At 39.3% G+C, this 19,424-nt stretch overlaps 1 long non-coding RNA gene across 1 annotated transcript in view; it reads left to right on the forward strand.

Annotated features, from left to right (window-relative positions):
- The first annotated feature begins 816 nt into the window (after positions 1 to 816).
- The window catches only part of LOC136011174 (uncharacterized), a 45,467-nt gene continuing 26,859 nt past the window's right edge, over positions 817 to 19,424 (forward strand). Inside the window, exons 1-2 of the long non-coding RNA XR_010611260.1 lie at positions 817 to 889; positions 3,280 to 3,411. This is a non-coding gene — a long non-coding RNA (uncharacterized LOC136011174). The remainder of the gene's footprint in view (positions 890 to 3,279; positions 3,412 to 19,424) is intronic.

Genomic DNA, 19,424 nt, shown 5'->3' on the forward strand with positions numbered 1-19,424 from the left:
CATTGCAAACAACAGTTGCTGTGTTCATTGTTTCTTTTAGCATCTTTTCATTAGATAGTGATTCTGGATGCCAAAACTTCAAGGAAGTGCTGCAGTATTGCTGTTTGCTCTGTCCTTTGAAAACCAGTAGAGGCAGTATTACTTGGGGTTTGTGTGCCTGTTAACATTTTAAAAAAAGATAAATAAAAAAAAAGCATTTGCTCACTGGTATTTTTCATTTTTCAGATTTGTGCTCTCCCAGGGATAATCAGTCTGAAAATCAGAATCTGCTCAGTTAACTGTTCCTGCATTTCCTCTTCTTAAATGTATTACTCTGGAGCAATTCAAACAATAAATTTCTTTACAAGGTCCCAGTACTTCTATGTGGAAATGGGATTGTCTGGCACTGGCTGGAAAACTGGACAGATCCCTCCTAGACCCTGGAGACTGCAGTTCAAGCAGCATTTTACTCACTCACATGTTTTGTTTTTACTGCTGGTTAGGTTAAGAAGCTTCATTTAGCCACAAAAAGCAAACTGCTATTCATGGCGTGATGGCTTGAACCGAGCAGTCAGCAAAGAAGAGCTAATCTTTCAATGTTCGAATGAGAACCAAGGCAACAAGGCCTCTGGAAGACTAATCATCTTGTCTCTGTCACTAGACAGCTCTAAAAGTATTTTCTCTCCTCTTTGCCTAGCTTGCTACCTCCAACAGACGTGTCTCAGCTCTCCCCTTCAGGATCTGCGTGCAAAGCATGTCCTAAAAGACCTCTGAGCACTGCTCAGCAGTTCTCTGCTGCTTTTTAAGGCTGGAGCACTAACTTTCTTTTTTTTTTTAAGGAGAAAACAACAACCACAACAATATTTAAGATCTTTCCTGTCAAATCATAGGACCGTGGTCTTGACAGAAGGTGGGAATACAGCTTTCCTCTTGCAGCATTTGGCCATCCAAAACACCAAGCACAGAAATCAGACCCACAGAAGTGAGTAGGCAGTCAAAAAAAAAAAAAAAAAAAAAAAAAATCAAAACCAAGCACTATTGCTATTTGGTGTTAATGAAACTTGTAGATGCTCGCTTTACTTAAACCTGTAGATGGTTCTTTTGTTTGCAGGTTGTGGATGCATTCAAGTCAGCAATTTGAATGCTGTTCACAGCACATGTCTGTATGGTTTTGATTACTATTAATAGAGAATTTCACAACCTTTCTAGATTCTTGAAGAAAGAATAATTCTGACCCAACTAGAGTCTTCTTCAGCACTGCAGTATTTCCCTCTGACTCAAGGTCATGTGGGAGTAATGGCTAATTCCTTAAATATATTATAAATTAGTAAAGCTGTCAAGTATGCATCATGCCCTTCCAGTAAATTGCTTATGTTCCCTGGCTGCCAGCTCTTCAGCATCTGTATGTGTATATTTATATACTTACAATAATTCTGACTAAAGCCTAAGGTTTATTCAGATGGATAAAAAATGCATTCTGAAGGATGAAAATTTGGCTGTTCCACCCATTTATTTAAATGTTGATCCTGCTCACTTGAAGCGGTTAGCAATCTGCACATGCTGTGCTCTCCAACAGCAACTTAGGTCTATGCAGCCTCAGTAGGATGCTATCAAATATACAGTATAATCTATATATACTGTTGTCTGAATGAGATTACCCATAAAGCTCTTGCATGTGTACTGAGCTTTGACAGGTTTTGCAAAAACACACATTTAAAAAAACCCAGAAGGCTTCAAATAGCTGCTGAGATAGAAGGCTTCGGAACTGCTGACTTTGAATTAAACATTCCTGAGTTTCCATGCTTGAGCTGTGATGCTATGGCACCTACCATGGCATCTACAAAGGCAGTAACTTGCCTATAAAGATTGCCCAGGGATATATAAGATTTACACACACATGTATCTTTTGCATTATATGAAAGTATCATTGCACCAGAGTTGGGAAAGATGGGAAGCCTACAACCAAAACTCCAAGGCATGTACATTCTGGTAATGTTGTTCAACGCTTGTACTAAAAGGCTATATGTGCTGTGTTCTACCTGGAAAATACTCCTAGTGATATATGTTCAAGGTATGACTGGCCAAATGGTATAACCTCTTTTCTGTTTGGAAAGCTGACTGGAACTGTTATTCTTTAGGATATTGCATAGGAAATAGAGCTTTAATTCTGTAGAATACTTCTCTGAGTCTCTTGAGAAGAAAAATCTAAGCTGCATTTCAGTAAAGAATTAGTTCAGGTGCAGAAAGAAGTGTCTAGATATGAATTTCTAACCTGCTGTGCTATTAGGAAGAATTTTGGGCAGAAACAGTTCAACTGTTTTTTCCAAGGCGTGTATGCAATGGGACTCTAAATTCTGCCTCTTTACCGATATCAGAACTGCAAATGCTGAAGCCAGTACTTGTAACTGTCACTTGGATTTCCAAGGCACTGGAATACCTTGGGTGTACACATTCACACGCAGGTGCAGGATTTCAGATGGTCAACTATGGGAAGAAAAAACTTTTTTTCCAACATGCTCAAGTATATAAAATATGATAACAATAAATATTACAAAGTACTATAATAAAATAATAATAAATTGTGAGACTGGAAATAGGTGCATTGCACTGCATTATAGGATGAATAAGAAAGATAAAAAGGACCCATTTTGGTTTATTTTCTACATAAGGTGGATTCAGAAATTGCAGGTAAAGGGAGGATCGCTTGCAGGAGTTGATCTGTGTTTGGAAAGCAGAACTTAGCTGTGCAGTATTTTGGTAATGAGCTACCTGTTAAAAAAATTAATTTACAAGTATATAGATGTGTCATTATCCAGCTTGCAGTATACAAAACATTTCTGTAAGAGATACTCTGCCCTTTGCATTAGGTGTTGTGAATAGTTTTGCAGTGCTGGTCACCAGACGTTTTGTGAAATGTATATGCCTCTTGAATGTGACAGCCTTGCAAAACTGTGCTTTCTTTTGCTGTTGAATGGTGAGCGTTAATCAGCTTTAATGATCACTAGTGGACATACTAATAGCTTACAAAAGCTGCACTCTCCATTCTGCTGTAAATGGAGCCTCAAATAGTTGTAGTTGCCTATGGCTGTATGCTAGAAACCTGTTTTCTTCTGTGGATCACACTCTCACCCTTTAATCAGAACTTGTTCTGAAAATGGCAATGACATGTTTCTAAGGGTGTTCTCATTTTTGAGGGTAGTAGCCAAAGGGAATATTGTCATCTGTTTCAACCTATTCACAGAATGAGACCAAGAAAAATACATTTTGAACTTCAAGAAAAAACATTATTCTGATTTTTAGGCCTTTCATCTGGGACTCTGCACAGAAAATTCTGGGTTTTGTTCGTGCTGCTCCACTTCTCAGAGATACATCAGGACCTCTCTCCCTGATGACCCGAAGGGACTCATGCCGGGGAACACCAGAGATGTCACAGTAAGTGTCTACTTGAAAGCCAAGTTTCTCAGCTCCCATTAGAGAGAGCAAACCTACCTGCAAAGCAAATGGGTTTATCCTAAAATAAGCACTGAAGAGGGGATTTTGTTGCATCAACACAGCTGTCTGGTGCTGTTTGGCATTCCCTACAAAATCTGCATGCATCTCTCAGGTATGAGGGGATTCAGGGAATCTTTTTGGACCTCCAGCTGGAGGCCCAAGGGTTAATCTCGGACAACTAAAATGGTACTAGGTACCTACACAGGGGCAACTGGATGCCACCCCAACTGGTGTGTCATATCTAGATGGTCTCTCGGCGCAGGATTACAGTGGAACCATGAAGACACAGTGGACATGTTGACATCTGAGTTCAAGTTCTTTTACCTGAAACTAAGCCTTATGTACACATAGTCTGATTTCATAAGGCTCTGTGACTTGTTACAGTTAAATGATTTTTCTACCTAAGAACAGACAGAATTGATGCTGAGTACATTTACTGAAAGAGTGTTGTAGAAATCATAATCACAGCAATGTAGATGGTGGGGTGTTAGTGGCCTTTTGAACTGCGCAGTCATGCATACGGTATGAACTTGGCATTGTGTTGCTCTGATTTTCGTACATGGAGTCCTTTTGTTCTAATGCCTTCATATGATTTAAGCTAAAAACTCTTTCAAAAAAACTAAACTACAAATATAAGTTGATTTTATTGACATTTGTGTTCTTTAATTAATAGGTTAAAATGAATTTCCACTAAAAAGTAAGACTGTAACTTATATGCCTGTCCGGTGGAGGAAATGTCACCAGAAGTGTAGTGATGGTGTTATAGGTTGGGGAGGTAGGGTAAAGCTTCAGTGGATGTTCAGCATAAAGGGGAATTATACCCCTGTCTGGTTCATGTTAAAGATATGGAGTTAAGTGTTGTCTTGTGCTCTCTCCTTTAGCCATTCAGAGCCCAATAGTGTGCCTAAACCTGGAGCATAATATTTTGGTGTGAAAGTGTAATGGTAATGTTCTGCCTTATTTTCAGTTAAATTGCAGAGTTTAGCTGTGTTGTGATGAAGAAGGGGACAGAAGCAGTGTAGTGTCTCTAGAGGGATGGTTTAGAGAAGGGCTGCTGTTTACTTGCTTACCTATATTCTTCCCCAGTAAATCTGCACAAGATAGAATTATGTGTATTTATGATATTCAGAATCTATTTTGGCCCTTGACTGCACACATCATGTGGTATATACTTATAGGAAGTAGCCATAGAACAAGTCAGCTCAATGAGCCTTTTAGTATATTTTTGGTCAGCGTTGATGTCTGTGTTAGTATGCTTGGAATATTTTGCTATCATGACAAGATTTAAAATCTGCTTTTATCACCCTTGTAGATTGACCCTAACTATGTTTTATATCAATTTTGAGACATTTTATTGTTACAGAGTGTCTTATTTGAGCACAGAATTAGAAATGGGATAATTAAATTGGCATCAGGGAACTTTATTGTTTGCAAATATTTTATTTGAACACCAGGCAGGAATGCTAAGTTGGTTTGGATCAGTAAGATTCAAAAGATGTATTATTTTTAGTAAATGCTGCAAGTATGTTTAGTATCTAGGAGCTTTTATTTGATACAATGCATATTTGGCAGAATATATCACTTCTGATAGGCAGCACTGAGATGCTTCTTGAAATGAACTGGGTTTACTTTGATAAATCTTATACAAGACATAATCTCTTTCCATTATCATGCGGATAGCATTATGTAGGAAAATACTGCATTTAATTTAAATATTTCAGTTTGTGTTTGACACAAGCAACAATTTTAAATTCACAGTGAGTGTTAAGTTGCACATTTTATTATACTTTTTTGCATGCAGAACTGAATCACATTCTAAATGCCAGTTGTCCTGGTAAAGGGGACTGCAAGTATGTGAAAGATACAAAAGAAAAGGTAGCACATCCCAGTAGCTCCCAAGAGGTACAGGCCTGTCTGCTGTGTTCATCAATAATGCTGTCTGAGAGGAAACATGGTGGTGAAAGGGACATGAAGAGTTGCTTCCATTTCCTGCTCACAAATAGAATAATGTCATAAAATGACACTGGCTTGACCGGCGGCATTGTGGTGGAGGTAATGATGTACTGAGAGGCTTGAAGGGGATAGAATTGGCTGTTAAGAAAGGAAGAGGAGAAATTGTCCATCAGAGAGAAGGTCAGATGGTGATGTGAGCGAATGTGGCTGGGGGAAGGGCCTTGCCAAACCCAACAATTATTTTCTGACACAAATCATGGGGATATCGTCAAAGCCCTGATTAAATAAGATGGGTTTTTAAGAAAATTGCCAGGATGTTTCCTGTGGGTGACTTTTTTATTTTTTTAATAAGAAACCTCCTGGACAGGTAGATTCTATGTGAGAGAACACTTAAAGCAAATAGTCTTGGGGGAAAAAATGGATCCCCAAAGCCCCTTTGTTAGAAAAATGTGAATAGACTACTTCTGCCCAGAAGAGCATGCCAGCAAAACACCTAATTATCTGCACCTTCAGAAACAGTAAACTGAATTATGGGGCATTCCGGGTTGTTTCAGTTCTGGTGGAGAGCAAACTCTATAAACCTTCTCTCTCTGTATTCAGAAGAGGCCGTTTTCAGATTAACCAGTGCAACAAATGTGCAAACAAAACTGTTCAATTAATCTTGTTCTGTTGAATACTGGCAAATATTTATGAACTACTCAATTTGAAGAGGGGTTTGGCAGTAGGTTGTATAGATGATGACAACAGTGGAAATCCTGTGATAAGACATCTCACTGAAGTAGCCCTTCCTACATTGTCAAAACTCCTATTTAGAGCAAAATATTCCGCTTGTGGCTACAGCATTCTTCATTTCCTGTTCTGAGTTCTCCATTTTTATGTGAAAATATAGTTGCATTTCATCCAAAAAGACATTTGAATGGCAGAGATCATTCTTCTATGCAGGTGGGGATTTTTTGTGTGCAGATTTATAGGAAGAAGTGCATGAAATAAATATAGCAACATTACTATTACTTTCCACAATGAAAGTGTATAGCAGAGTTTCATTGCCTTCCTTTGGTTCAGCCATATCTAGGTACAACAAGGGGTGCAAAAGGTGTGCTGCAGAGGTAGCCTGGAGACCAGCAGTAAAGCTGAAAACCATGCTGCCATCAGAATTTTTCATTTTGCCACCTTTACTTCACTGTTGTTGCTGAAATATCTCCATTTCTGACAGCTAAACAAATTTTCAAAGAAGAATGGGAACACCATGTCTGAAACAACCAAATTTTCCTGTAAAAGCTGGGTATTTCATTCAGTATCTTGCAGCACTCTTAAGGCTTTGCTGTTAATGCCACCTTACAGTTTGGTCACAAAAGTAAGCCTGCACATAATGTCCTCATGTTTTATTTCTGTGTATGTAAGTGTGTACTGATGAACACCGTCTCCATGGCACCACAGAACTCCTCTCAAATTAGGAGTGGTTTGCGCATCCTACTTCCTCCTGCCAGGTTTGTCATGTGAAAGTGGCTGTTTATCATGTGAAAGTGGCTTGCATTTCAGCCAAGACCTACAACTGGTCCATGACAAACAGGAGTGTTGAGTCCTCCTTTTAGTACTCCATGTATTGGTATCAAATATTTTTTCAGTTCATGGAAAAAACCTGCTCTTCTGAGACTTACGTGCTGCCCAGCAGGGCACCACAGGCTGGTGGCATCCTGGAATTACACCTTTCTGAGCTCCTTTACCATTAGTCAGGAGATGGCATTGCTCCACCATGTCTACAAGATGTTAGTTGCCAGAATGATAGGATTAAAATGAATGTAGTTAATTTATGGATTAAGTAATGAAGTGAGGAGAGGAAGGAGTGAAAGAAGGATTACAAGAAGGTATCATGGGTGCCTCTGGTATTACCTTGTAGAAAGACAAAGCTCTAGACAAGGTTATGTACACTCTAGATAGCTGGCCACAGGACTAAGTTAGTTCTGTGGCTGTTGTGGCAGAATCACAGAGCAAAAAGCCACTGAAGCCCAGATAGATTCAAATCTGGTGCTTATTTAATTTTATTTGTCTTTAAACTGGCTGTGATTATCTTGCGTTTATTTGGATGTTACAAAGAAGTTTTATTTTTGCATAGCCCTCGTCCAGTGTTGAGGTGGTTTGGGGTTGCTGTGAGACACAGAGGCCTCATATACCTAAAGGAACAGCAGCTCTCTGAACATATGTCTTATGTCAGCACTCCAGCATGAGTCTTGGGATCACCCAAAAGCACCCAGGGGCTGGTCTGACACAGTGACAAGTTGTAGAAAGGGTGTTCTTTGCTGATGGCCTTAATCAGAGCTTTACCAGGAGAAATCTGCTGTGTCATGCGAGCCTTCTGTCAGGTTCCCAATAATAATTCACAGGTGTCTTGCAGAGCATGGAGTTTAAAAATAAAGTACCTAAAAGCTATTGTACCATGGCAGTTAAATTTCATTTTGTATAAAGATGAGCTTTTAATGCAACCATTAAAGAAGTGTTCACTTCTCTAAGAGTTTGAAGTAGGGTTTTTTCCATTTTCATAGCTTTGCCTGCTAGAAATGAATAGTAGATCTCACGAGAAACTTGTAACAGTCTTCTCCCTTTTGATATCAATATCTGTTTCCCTAATGCAAAATACAGAGTTTTAGTTTGAGACATTTTTAAGTCTGTGGAAGAGCTGTCATCAAAACAATATTACCCTTTCCAGCACCCCACCCCAAGATAATCACAGGTAGAAAAGTGTCTGTCCATGTTATGAGAAATAAAAAGTTGTGGCAGGGGTCATTACCAGAACTTTCTACTTATATTTATATAACATCTGTTCTTCATTGTGCTCCACATCTTGCTGTTTCCCTTGCTAGTGGGAGACCTCATTCTTTGCTGTGTGGCCTCAGCTGCATTTTTCCCTCCTCACCTGACTGTCACGTGAATGGCTGAGGGATCGCTTCACTGCACTTCATAGTAGTCAAGAATGCACACCCAAGAAGGGGCAGGTTCCTTTATTTAAAAGAAAGAGCTATACGCCTTAGGGTTTCTGCCCTTCTATGCCTCATTTCTTATCAAACCTAAAGGTGCTGATTCTCCCTTAGGAAATTCTTGAGCCACAAAGAGCTGGGGGCAGAAAGGGTGTAACAAGCAGTTATTGCTGAAAGCTAAGGCGCAAGCAGGTGTGACCTGATCTTGTTACTCCAGCATTCTTCCGTTTGCACTTTTTTTTCTTTTTTCCTGAATGCCCAAATGTGAGAAATCTATCAAGAAAAAGAAGAGAGTTGTAATTCTTATGAAAGCCAGATAAAAAGAGAGTTTGAGATGATCCTCTTCACAGACTATAGCTTAAGTCAGGAGGGATCAAAGCAGCATCTCTCACCAGTGTCGTTTCTTGGAGCCAAGGAGATATGAGCCAAAAGGAATCTTACTCAATATTGACAGCTACTTACCCTGGTATCTGTGAGTGTGTGCGTGTGTGTAATAAGATTTTTGGTATAAAAGACATTGAAACAAGCTATGTTCATAAGGAAGATTATTTTTTTCTCCAAAATGACTTCTCCTTTCCTTCAAAGTGGAACTGAAAAGGTTTTGTTTTCTGCTGTTGCTCAAGAAAAGGACAACACTATCTTTATGGGCATAATTTTCAAGGCACTTCAGTTCTTACATTACAAATGTGATACCAGGGTGTACTGTCAGCTTAACAATGCTTTATGCTGTCCTTTGTCCCTCCCTGGAGGGAATCACTTTGAAGGAGGGTGCACAGAGTTGACCTAGAAGCCAGAAGCCTTTCTTTCATCCTTGACCCCCAGGTCCCTCTCTTGCCCATACTTCCAGCCAGCACAGAAACATTTGCTGTGCCAGTTTTAGTCTGGCACCCAATGTCAGCAGTCTTTATCAAGGGTATCAGTATGTGCAGTTCCTTTTATACAGCTGTTGTACTCCTGTAAGGGAGGGATGTTACTGCAGGAAAGAAATTGTGAGCACTGAGAGGAAAGATTTAGTTAGAAATCATCTTTTAAAATGACTGCATGGACTGCTCAACTTTCATAATGTTTTTAATTCTAGGGTGCACTGCTGCTTTGTTCCTTATCCGAGTAATGTAAATGATCATAAGAAGGAAAAAGAACCACCAACATTCCTTTCCCTGGGAAATCTAAAATGGGACTAATGTTGCTAGGAGACATATTCAGTAGTTTGCACTTCACTTTACAGCCAGAAGTACGCTGCACATGTACAAAGCACAGGGAGCCTGTGCAGAAATATAAAAATAAAAGCGTCTCTGATGAAGCCAGCCACGGCATTTTCCAACTTAGCTTTTTCCTTGAGTACTTGGATAAAGCATATAGAAGGACTTCATGGCCTGGATGCCTTGTTGACACCTTTAATTAGGATTTATATTTCTGGGCCTTAATGCAGATAAGAGTGAAAAAGTGTTGTGCAGGGCTGCTCTTTTTTTGAAAAGTAAATATTCAATATTATGCTATTACCATTTTCTCCTGAATCGCCATTAGTTTTTATCACTTCTCTTTGTATCTGTTAGCTATGTCAGAAATTTTTCGCTTCTAAAAGCTTTCTGCTGTCCTTTGCGAGACAGTTTAAGCAACTGTGATTCAAAATGACTATAAAGCACCATAGAAGAAAGTTTTGTGAAGTGTGCTTTTGACTTCCCCATCCAATTAGTTCTTGGCCTCGAGTTTGCTGACACATGTGCCTGAAGTAATTTGTCAAACATTAGAGAACATTTTTACTAGTTGAAACAACATAACTGCTTGGGAAAAGAGAGCTTCATGCTGGGGTGGTGCCAAAGACAGATTTAGGTCTTCAGAGTGGGCTCAAAAATCAGTTGAACTTTTTCTGCATTAGATTACTGGACTTGCACCTTTGCTCTGTGCCCCTGACAGAAATGGGGTTTTTGGGCTCTAGTTGTTGGCTGATGTCATATTTGCTTCTCTTCTGTGCTGGCCTGATTTGGACATGTCTGTGGTGTATGGAGGCACACGCCACTGGGCATTGTGCTAATGGGAGTTCTGCAGCTCCTTTACCCTCTGTGATATCCATGTGCACAGTGTGGAGCTGTCACATCTGCTCCAGTTCCTCTTTCTGACCAGTTGTAAAAAGGATGGTCTTGAGAGAGCCCTGCTTTTGCAGTTCTTGGCGGTTTGCCAAGTTAGCCAGTTAGTTGTATTTCTGATGATGTTTTTCTCAAAGGCTTCACAGACTGCCTTAGCCACTGGGGCTACTGGGGACTTCCTGTATTTCCATGAGACAGAGTGCTGACTGTTCTGTATTACCCCACTATTTATTTTTTTTTTCAGTAAGAGGCACTTAAAGTATTCACTGGAACAGAAACATAGGTTCTGACTCCAGCAAGTAGAAAACAGGGTTCCTCTCCGTCTGGCCCACTGTAAGCTTTCACTTCTGAAAATGGAAGAAGATTACAGATCTGTAAAGAGAACAAACTGAGAGACAAAGAGAATGCAGTAGTCTTGTGGCTGCCAGTTACAGCACCCCTCTTACTGACAGTTATCATGTAGGTAAGATAAATGGTATCATCGTCAAAACTGGCAAGTTTTGAGGAGTGGAAATTTTCAAACTAACAAACAAAAAATCCTTTGCTGCTTCTCCACTGCTTCTTCAGTCTTCAGCTGTGCCAGAGAAGCTGTGGCAAGGAATTACTGTGTTTTGCATATATAGATTTCTGTTTGAAAATCTGGAAATAAATCTGGTATATATATATTCAAGCTGGTTTTATTCATCTGAATCTCTACCGTTAAAGTGTGTTTGAGGAAGGAGCACCGGGATATTTTATGGTTAAGCGTCATATGATATGGCAACAATCCATGCTGTAATAAGGCTCTTTTCTTAGATGTAGAAATCAGTGTAACTGGTTATGATGGTAGTGGATAAATCATATGAAGTTTGTCCAATAATCCTTATTTAAATTTTGTCCTGCTTATAAAAGTGCTAGAAGACTTTTGGTAATAACACATTGTTGCACTGTTTACAAGGCTTCCCTTCATTATGAAGAGGTATGTACCTAATGTAGGCTGTTTTGAAACTTCTATAGGCTTCAGTTTTGTATGGAGGTGAAAGAATAAGGAGCAATAGCTGTAGCTGGGTCATCGGCAATATAAAAGGCAAAATTCTGTCTGTGTCCTAGGATGCAACGACTTAATGTGCCTAGCTGATATGAATAAAGATGTTAAGATTCTTTGCTGGTGGTGGATTGAAATTAAAAACATCTCTAAAAGACCTTAATAATGAAAACTTTAAATATATATCTGTAATCTAACCTGGGAAATTGTGTGCAAATAGATGCTGAGGCATGCAGCATTTTACTGACCTGCTGCATCAAAACACCCTTGTCTCCAGTGTGATTAAACAGGAAGCAAGTGCGGGAACTTCTCTAGTTCCAATGACTTTAGGAAAGCCTTCAGAGTAAAAGTTAAAAATGTATTTTGTGTGTCTGGCTGTACTGGGTAGTCCTACAAGATGAAGGAGTAGTCTGTTTGTATGAGTGTACAGGTGCATGATATCCTAAGAAGTGTTAAATTCATGAAGATAAGGAACGTTTGGTGGTGCTCTGATCATTGCTTAGAGTTGAGGACTCCATAGATCTTAATTAGTTGTCCAATATGTATGTGTTTAAGTTCTTCCCCTGCAGGACACATTCCGTCTTCATTGCTCTTTCTCCTGAGGACAGACAAAGATGAAGGGAAAAAGTAGAGAGATGAATATATGAAAAGTAGACTACATGGTTTCAAAATTATGTCACTGTGCTGCTCCTTCCCCAGGGCAGCAGAGTAGCAAAATTCTTCAGGCAGGTCTCAGGTTTGTGGATTGTTTGTCCCTTTTTCTGCTGTGCAGATCTGGGCTGTTGTGACTGTCTTCAGGTATGTAACAGCTCCCTAAGGGCCTCCAGCAGATGCTACAAGCAAAAAGATCCTGAGGCCATTTCAGCCTTAACCAGGATATTCAACAGGCTTCAGAAAGGTTCAGGAGGAGTATCTGCAAGTTAGCTCAGGAAATAGAGTTTGTTCACAACATCAGGTTTTCTTGGAAACCTATGATAGGGCTAAGATTAGTTGTCAGTCAAGGCTACTGGCTTCGTATCGTTCTTCCTATGTGCAACAACATCAGGATTTGCATACTTCCACTCTAAGTATATCAACATCAAAGAGTATAGATTAGTGTCTGGTATATATTCTGAGCACTTGTCTTGTCATGGAAGGAAAAGCCAGTTCCCCAGCCTCCAGTTGCACATATTGCAAATATGTTTTATGATTTACCAGTTGAGTATAAAGGTTGAATATGAGTTGGAACAATTGAGATTTATTGTCATACTGAAAAAATGAAGAGCATCAACAAGCACGAACTTTTCTTTCTCTCTTGCAAATGCTGCATCAGAATTAAAGAGATAACAATAAACTCCATAAACGTATGGTTTAAAGTGTAACCATGGCTAGTTGGAGTTACAAGGCCAGAAATCCTTCATGGCCACAGAAATTTAGCTAGCAAAAACTAAACAGCAACAGCCCTCACAACTTGTTAATTGATCCCTTATCAGTGGAGTGCAGCTGTTGATTCAGTCATTGCTGCTCTGCTTTTCAGGCAGAAAATTAAGTGTGTCAAGATACAGGGAATCCAGATAAAGAAGTAAAAGGCACTCTAAACATTTCCAGAGTGCACAGTAAAACATGTTTATGAACCGATAAAACTATGAGTTAGTATTTGGATGTTCTTCACCTTTACAATTTTACTTTGGGAGCCAAAGAGTTGATCCAACATGCACCAGAACTGGTGTAAATGTTCCTATTGATTTTCAAGCAGGTTTTGGATCAACTCCAGATGATTGTTTTGAACTCCTATAGAGAGGATCCTGATCCAAGAGAGAAATGGAAGCAGATGTTTCTTCCTGGTTCCACCCTGTCTTTGCAATGTTGCGGAACCAGAATGCATTTTTTAAAAACGAAATGAAATTTCTTTAATGCTCTCATAGTCTGTCATTTTTGTCATGTTAAAATTGGATTTTCCCCACTTCCATTATCCATGCACCAAAATAATTCCATGCATACAAGTATAATAATTCCATACATGTATCATACAAGTTTAAGGGAAAAAGGAAGGTGTTTGCAAGTAGAAGCAAACTCAGCAGCTAAATCAATGTGCATTCTTGAATTTCCCAGAGAACAGCAATATTCATGCAATGTTTGCCTGGAACACTGTTGTTGATATTCATGTTTAATGCCAAAACCTGAGCCAGTGGGTTTAATGTCATTCAAGCATTTACCAAGCATCCCAAGAATGGGTGCTTGGTAAATGTGCTTGGGTGCACATCTGTAATTTTTAATATGATTTAATACGATTTTTAAAGAGACAGATAAAATTGGTGAATCCACAGCATGCAATCCTTACAAACTGCTCAAAGGGAGGAAGAAGGCCCTTCAGAGAAATTGAAAGCTTTCTTTTTGAGCTTCTGCAGCCAGTGAAGCCCAGTGCCTTTTCCAGTAGGACATCACCTCCTCGTACTGTTCATGGGTATGTTCACCTTGTTCCTACCTCAGATAGGTGTGCTACATCCAGGGGCTTGGCTCACACCTACGTTCGGGAAGAGACCTGTTGCTACATGAGATGGATGCAAAGCACATTTAGGCTCTGGCACATAGCTGCCACCATTTGCCTGGCTCAAATGCAACACAATGGTACAGGTGGGTTAGTAGAAGAAGGTACTTCTTAAAACAGGATAGAAGCGTTTACATAAGAGTATCATCAGTCATGCCCTCTTTCATGGTTGCTACCAAAAATAGCATTACTTTATCTCTTTCTGTGTGCCTCTTTTGCCCTGAGAAACTGAAGTAAGCACCCGGGAGGGCTAAGCAAACGGGGCACCCACCCCATAGAGGATGAACAGATCTTGATCTTATGGTCTGAGATTTACTTTCTGACAGCACCCAGAGCTTATCTGACAGATGCCTGTTCCTAATTGTGTCAGCCTGTTCCAGGCAATGCATGTTGCACTCTTTACTCTTTGCTCATGCAGTTTGATTCACGGCTGTTTTTATTTCTGCTTAAAATACTTAAAAGTAGTAATCCCCACCATGGACTAAATACTGTGTGACATGAATGCTTCAGCTGACAGCACTGATTAGAAAGTGAGACACCAAATGAGCATTTTGGACTGCAAAAATGTAAGGTAGAGAAAAATAAAGTGATTTAAGCCAGATTTAATTTTGCTGTAGGATACAGCTTTCTGTTGCAAGTTTAATGATGAAGTACACCATTAGTCATTTTACAAGCTTACGGGAAATCGGTCTGTGAGTCGTTGATACCTTGGTAGTAAACAACTTTTGATACAGGAGCTTCAAATATCTTTTGTCTAGAAATAACAGAATAGCTCTCTTTGATCTTTCTTTTCTCATACCATTGCTAGACATTCCGATAACTACTTCTATCTTCACAAAAGGCAGAAAGTTTATGTTTTCTATCACCAACTGCTTTTTGCTGATAGTTGCCATTGACTCTAAAACCAATTTTTTTTCCCTACTAAGTTCTACTCTCTACCACAGGAGAGACTAAAACTCTCACCACAGACAGCAGCAGTAGTACGGCAGCAAGTATAAATTTGGGATTAAAAAGAACAAAATACTAGACTACAAGTCTGTGAGACAGCAACAAGATTTTGTTTATGTTTTTGTAGAACTTATCATAGCAAGGACTTGTTCATCATTGGAGTCACTAGGCAATCCACGGACATGTAAAAAAATATTGCTATTAATATAGTCTTTTCATATTCTAACAGCAGATTGCAATTTTTGAACCCTTCCTTCCATTTATACACAATTGTTAATTTGAAGGAGGAAAATAATATATACGGGTGAGTTAGCATTTATGTAGCTGAGAAAATAGAAAAAAAATAGCCACTTGGAATGTCTGCATATCCTTAGTTTGTAGGATAATTAAGAGCCTTTCTGGTCTTTTGAGTGCTTATTTTGAGTCAATCCAATTGGAAGGCATGTACTGAAAATGCCCAAGCCTGGGCTATGGCTTAGGTAGCTTCACACAAGCTCGAGTTATCACGGATGTGAAAGCAAAGGAGAAAATAGTTAATAAACCTGGTCCTAATGGTTTAGGGCTCTTCAGTTTTCTCAGAAAGCGCCGTGTGGAGTTTGTGGTGGTGATGATTGATTGCTCCAATCTGAAGGTGGCTGCTGGTTGTTAGAAACTCTCTTTTATCATCACAGACAAACCTGAAAGAGTGCGGAGAGCTGGCGCCTGTCATTTGCACCTACTTGTGTGTTTACAGGACAAGCACAAAGAGGCAGGGTTATTACTGGACCTTTTTGCTTTAGTTGCACAGAATTAAGTCCTTGGTATTACGCATTTTTCTGCAGCCTCCATCTGGCAAAGGGGGTGGGTCTGGGCAGACTTTTCAGTCTGTGCTGGATCTGAGCACTCTTAAAATCAAAGGGATTTAATTAAGTCGAAGTCTGACAAAGGGGAAAAAACACAACAGGCAGAAATGCTGTGAACTCTTGTACCTTTCTGCCTTCGCAGCTGAGAGGGTAAAGTGATATCTTTGCATTAAAAACTAATCTGAAACCATGAATGCAAGTATCAAATTAACTTACAGGTTTCTTAGCAGGCAACAAATAATCAGGGGGAAACTGGTTTGACATTCATAGCTGTCTGCCTGCTACCAGCAGTTTTAATAAGTCACAAGGCTCCAACAGAAAATGTTAAAATGAAGATGAAATTTTCTGCTTTTCCAAACAATGAGCAAGCAAATTACCCAGATTCCTGTGATGTTTAGAAGTTTAATGGAAGAACAGGAGAGCCCAGTGTTCTCTCATTCATATGGTGTTATCAAAGGAACAAACTAAATCACTCTGCTCTTCATGATTAAAAGAAAATCTCACAATGCGGTGTTAAAAAGAGGATGTTCTAACAGCTTTGCACCTGGGAACAAGGTGGAATCGCAAAAGCAATAAAGGCTGATAGCAGACTGAAACTTGATTGGATTTGCCACCATGGAGTCCTTTTGGAAGAAAAAAACCCCGAAGTTGAAAACTGTAGCTACAAAGCAGGTAAACACATAAGTGAAGCTGCAATATGTTCTGATGTAAATTCAGTGCAGAGTCTGAAAGTGAATGAACAAAACTCCCTCTAAGTCCATCAATAAAATCAAAGAGATATCAGGTTGTCCTGATGGAGACCATAGTGACAGTTAAAAAAGAAAGAAGAGGTCTTGGAGAATTACCATCTGCAATACCCACATCAGATCTAATTTAGTGTTGTGACTTTCTGCACCATTTTTTTGCTTTCACTGGTTTTGTGGCCACTGGAGGAGGGTACGTTTTCCTGATCTGTATGTAAGGCAACTGCAGTGGGAGCTCCAGGGACAGGAAAAGGGTGAACAAGAATGAGTCTGCTTTTACAGCCTGCTGCTGGATACTCACATGGGTGCTCCAATGAAAATCAAAATCCTAATTCCCAGGTAACAACTGTGTGTTTTGCATGAAAATCACTGTGTAAAGTGCATTCAGAAGTCTACCCCTTACTCCCATCCTTGCCAGAGAAAAGCTGTGATTTACTTACTGGTTGTCAAATACATGACTACAGTGCAGAAGCCCAGGAGTGACTTTCAGGTATTGAAATAGAGTTTTATAATAGCATCTGTATGTGAGGAACCCAGGACATTGCATCAGGGCTGGAGTTCAGGGCTAAACCCAAGAAGAAAGGGCTGGGACTTCAGAAATGTCTTTCGTTTGCATTTTCTATTGTTTGGTGTAGTTCTGAATCATGTCTGGTGTGCTGGCTATAATAAAAAAGTGTAAATGTGAAAGTCAGCCCTTGGGTTGCAAGGCTTATTCCTGTAGGCTCAAAAGTAGGCGATCCAAACCTAATGATTCCCTCTGTAAATCAGGGCCTTCTCTTTCTGCCCCAGAATCACAGCAGTGTGGTTTTTACTTTGGAGTGGGAATGATTTTTTGAATGAAAAAGTTTTGCTTTCCCTTATGGAACAGAGGATGCTTTTATTTCTCTTTGTAGAAAACCTAAAATGTTCAGTGAATTCAGAAGTCATCTTTGCAATTGGATATGTATCTGCGTGACTTACCCACCCAGAAAATCTTCTGTGGATGCTGTCAGAAGCATAGTGAGCTAGAAAGTCTGCATTGATTCTCATGAAATTGGTATCTTGGGGATCATTTTCTTCCAAAACCAAGAAATATATACATATATATATATAAAAATATTTTTTGTCTCATCATTGATTTGGAGTTGGACGGGCTTCAAATTTCTGTTATTTTTCCCATGGATAGGGAGTTTTTTTTCTTGTCTGTCCTAGACAATGAGATTTTCCAAAGCTTTTAGGTTTGCTTGGAAGACAGAGGCGCTAAAGGCTTTGAAATGCTTAGATATTACAGCAGCAAGGTCTTAGGAACTGCAGAAGAATGGACTTTATATGGATATACGGGATAGTAGCTATTTTCTAGCCACTGAAAAAAAACCCAAACAGCTAACTTGGTGATAATTTTCTGTGCTTGAAACAAATGTTCACATATTCAGCTGATACAGTTCCAGTAGTAGGTTTTCTGAATGTTTGAATGTTGTTTATTCATTTGAGTACATGAACCTGACTTAAATTTTGTGATATAAAACCATCCCTTCAAATCAGACAATAATTAGTCTACCAAAATAGCTTAAATTGTCTCTAATAATAAACTGTATCAAATGAGATGAATTTGAAAAGGCTAAAACATCCCCCTTCCCCCATGCCGGTCTCCCTCTCTTCCTACACCAATCATACAGTTTAATTTAACCTCATTTTTTTAAGCACTGGGGAGAATGATTCCTGGAACACAATACTCCTTAGTACATGTTCTGTGAGACAGTAGCTTATATTTAATTATGAGATAAGGTATCTCATTATATGGTGGAACACCTACAGCTTTAAGACTATAAATAATTTTGTGTAATATGGCTGCATGATTTGTAAACTTCTGGCAAGGTTTGACTTTATGTTAGTGTGGGAGGAATTAATTTGCTTTGGTGTTCTGGTAGCTTCTCAGAAATGGCAACAGAGATACAGAGACTGCTGCTGAGGATAGTATTAGTTGAGTTCCACAGGATCTCATGCCTGGCCCAAGGCTGCTGTTGTGTTTCTCCCCCTGAGATAAGCAGAGTGTTGCTGCAGGTGGGTGGATACATATCACGCAGTGTCCTCAAGACTCATGAAGGATGTCCAGCCATGCAGAAAAGAACAGTGCCACGGGGTGTGAGAAACGAAAGCTGCTGCAGTGACAAAGCACCAAAGAAAGGGATGGACCCTAAATGTGATGTTTTATCACTGTCTTTGTCCTTTGCCACTGAACTAAGAGTTGCACCAGATAATTTAGAAAAGATAATCATGCCCTTAAAGTGGCACGATTCAGAGTTGCTAAGTGGCTACGTAGGTGCCTTGAGCATGCTGTTAGGGACAGAATAGTGCTTACATATGAAAAAGTGATTTTAATTCCTAAATTCAGATCCTCAGCCCTGAAGACCCAAGCTACTTCAAAACTCAACTTACAAACTCAATTATCTGTTAAATTAAACTCACTTGTGTTCAAATGTTGAGTGCTGCTTCCTTACCCTGAAAATGAATTTATCTTTAAATTATGATGATCCTTCTGTTTTAAAGACAATACAATACTTAAAATTCTGTGTGCAACTGAAACATTTTGAGGATAAATAGAAAACTTAGAAAAATCATTAGTAAGCTTTGTTTACAATTTTAATTTGTTTGTTGTTCAATGTGCAGGTTTTTTCTTTTTTGAATCTTTCCACTAGGGAAGGAATTTTTTCTGTTTTTCTAAAGAGGGATCTTTATTGTGTTTTTCCCTGTAGCACTTGTTTATGTGGCAGAAAGAACAATGTTGAATGAGCGAGAAAGAGAAATTACTTTCCTTTTGAGATAGATTGGAACAGTGATGGCATTTTTTACCCGAAGTGTATATTTTGTAGGACGTTTACTA

Source organism: Lathamus discolor, chromosome 3 (assembly GCF_037157495.1).
Source record: "Lathamus discolor isolate bLatDis1 chromosome 3, bLatDis1.hap1, whole genome shotgun sequence".
Lineage (NCBI taxonomy): Eukaryota > Metazoa > Chordata > Aves > Psittaciformes > Psittacidae > Lathamus > Lathamus discolor.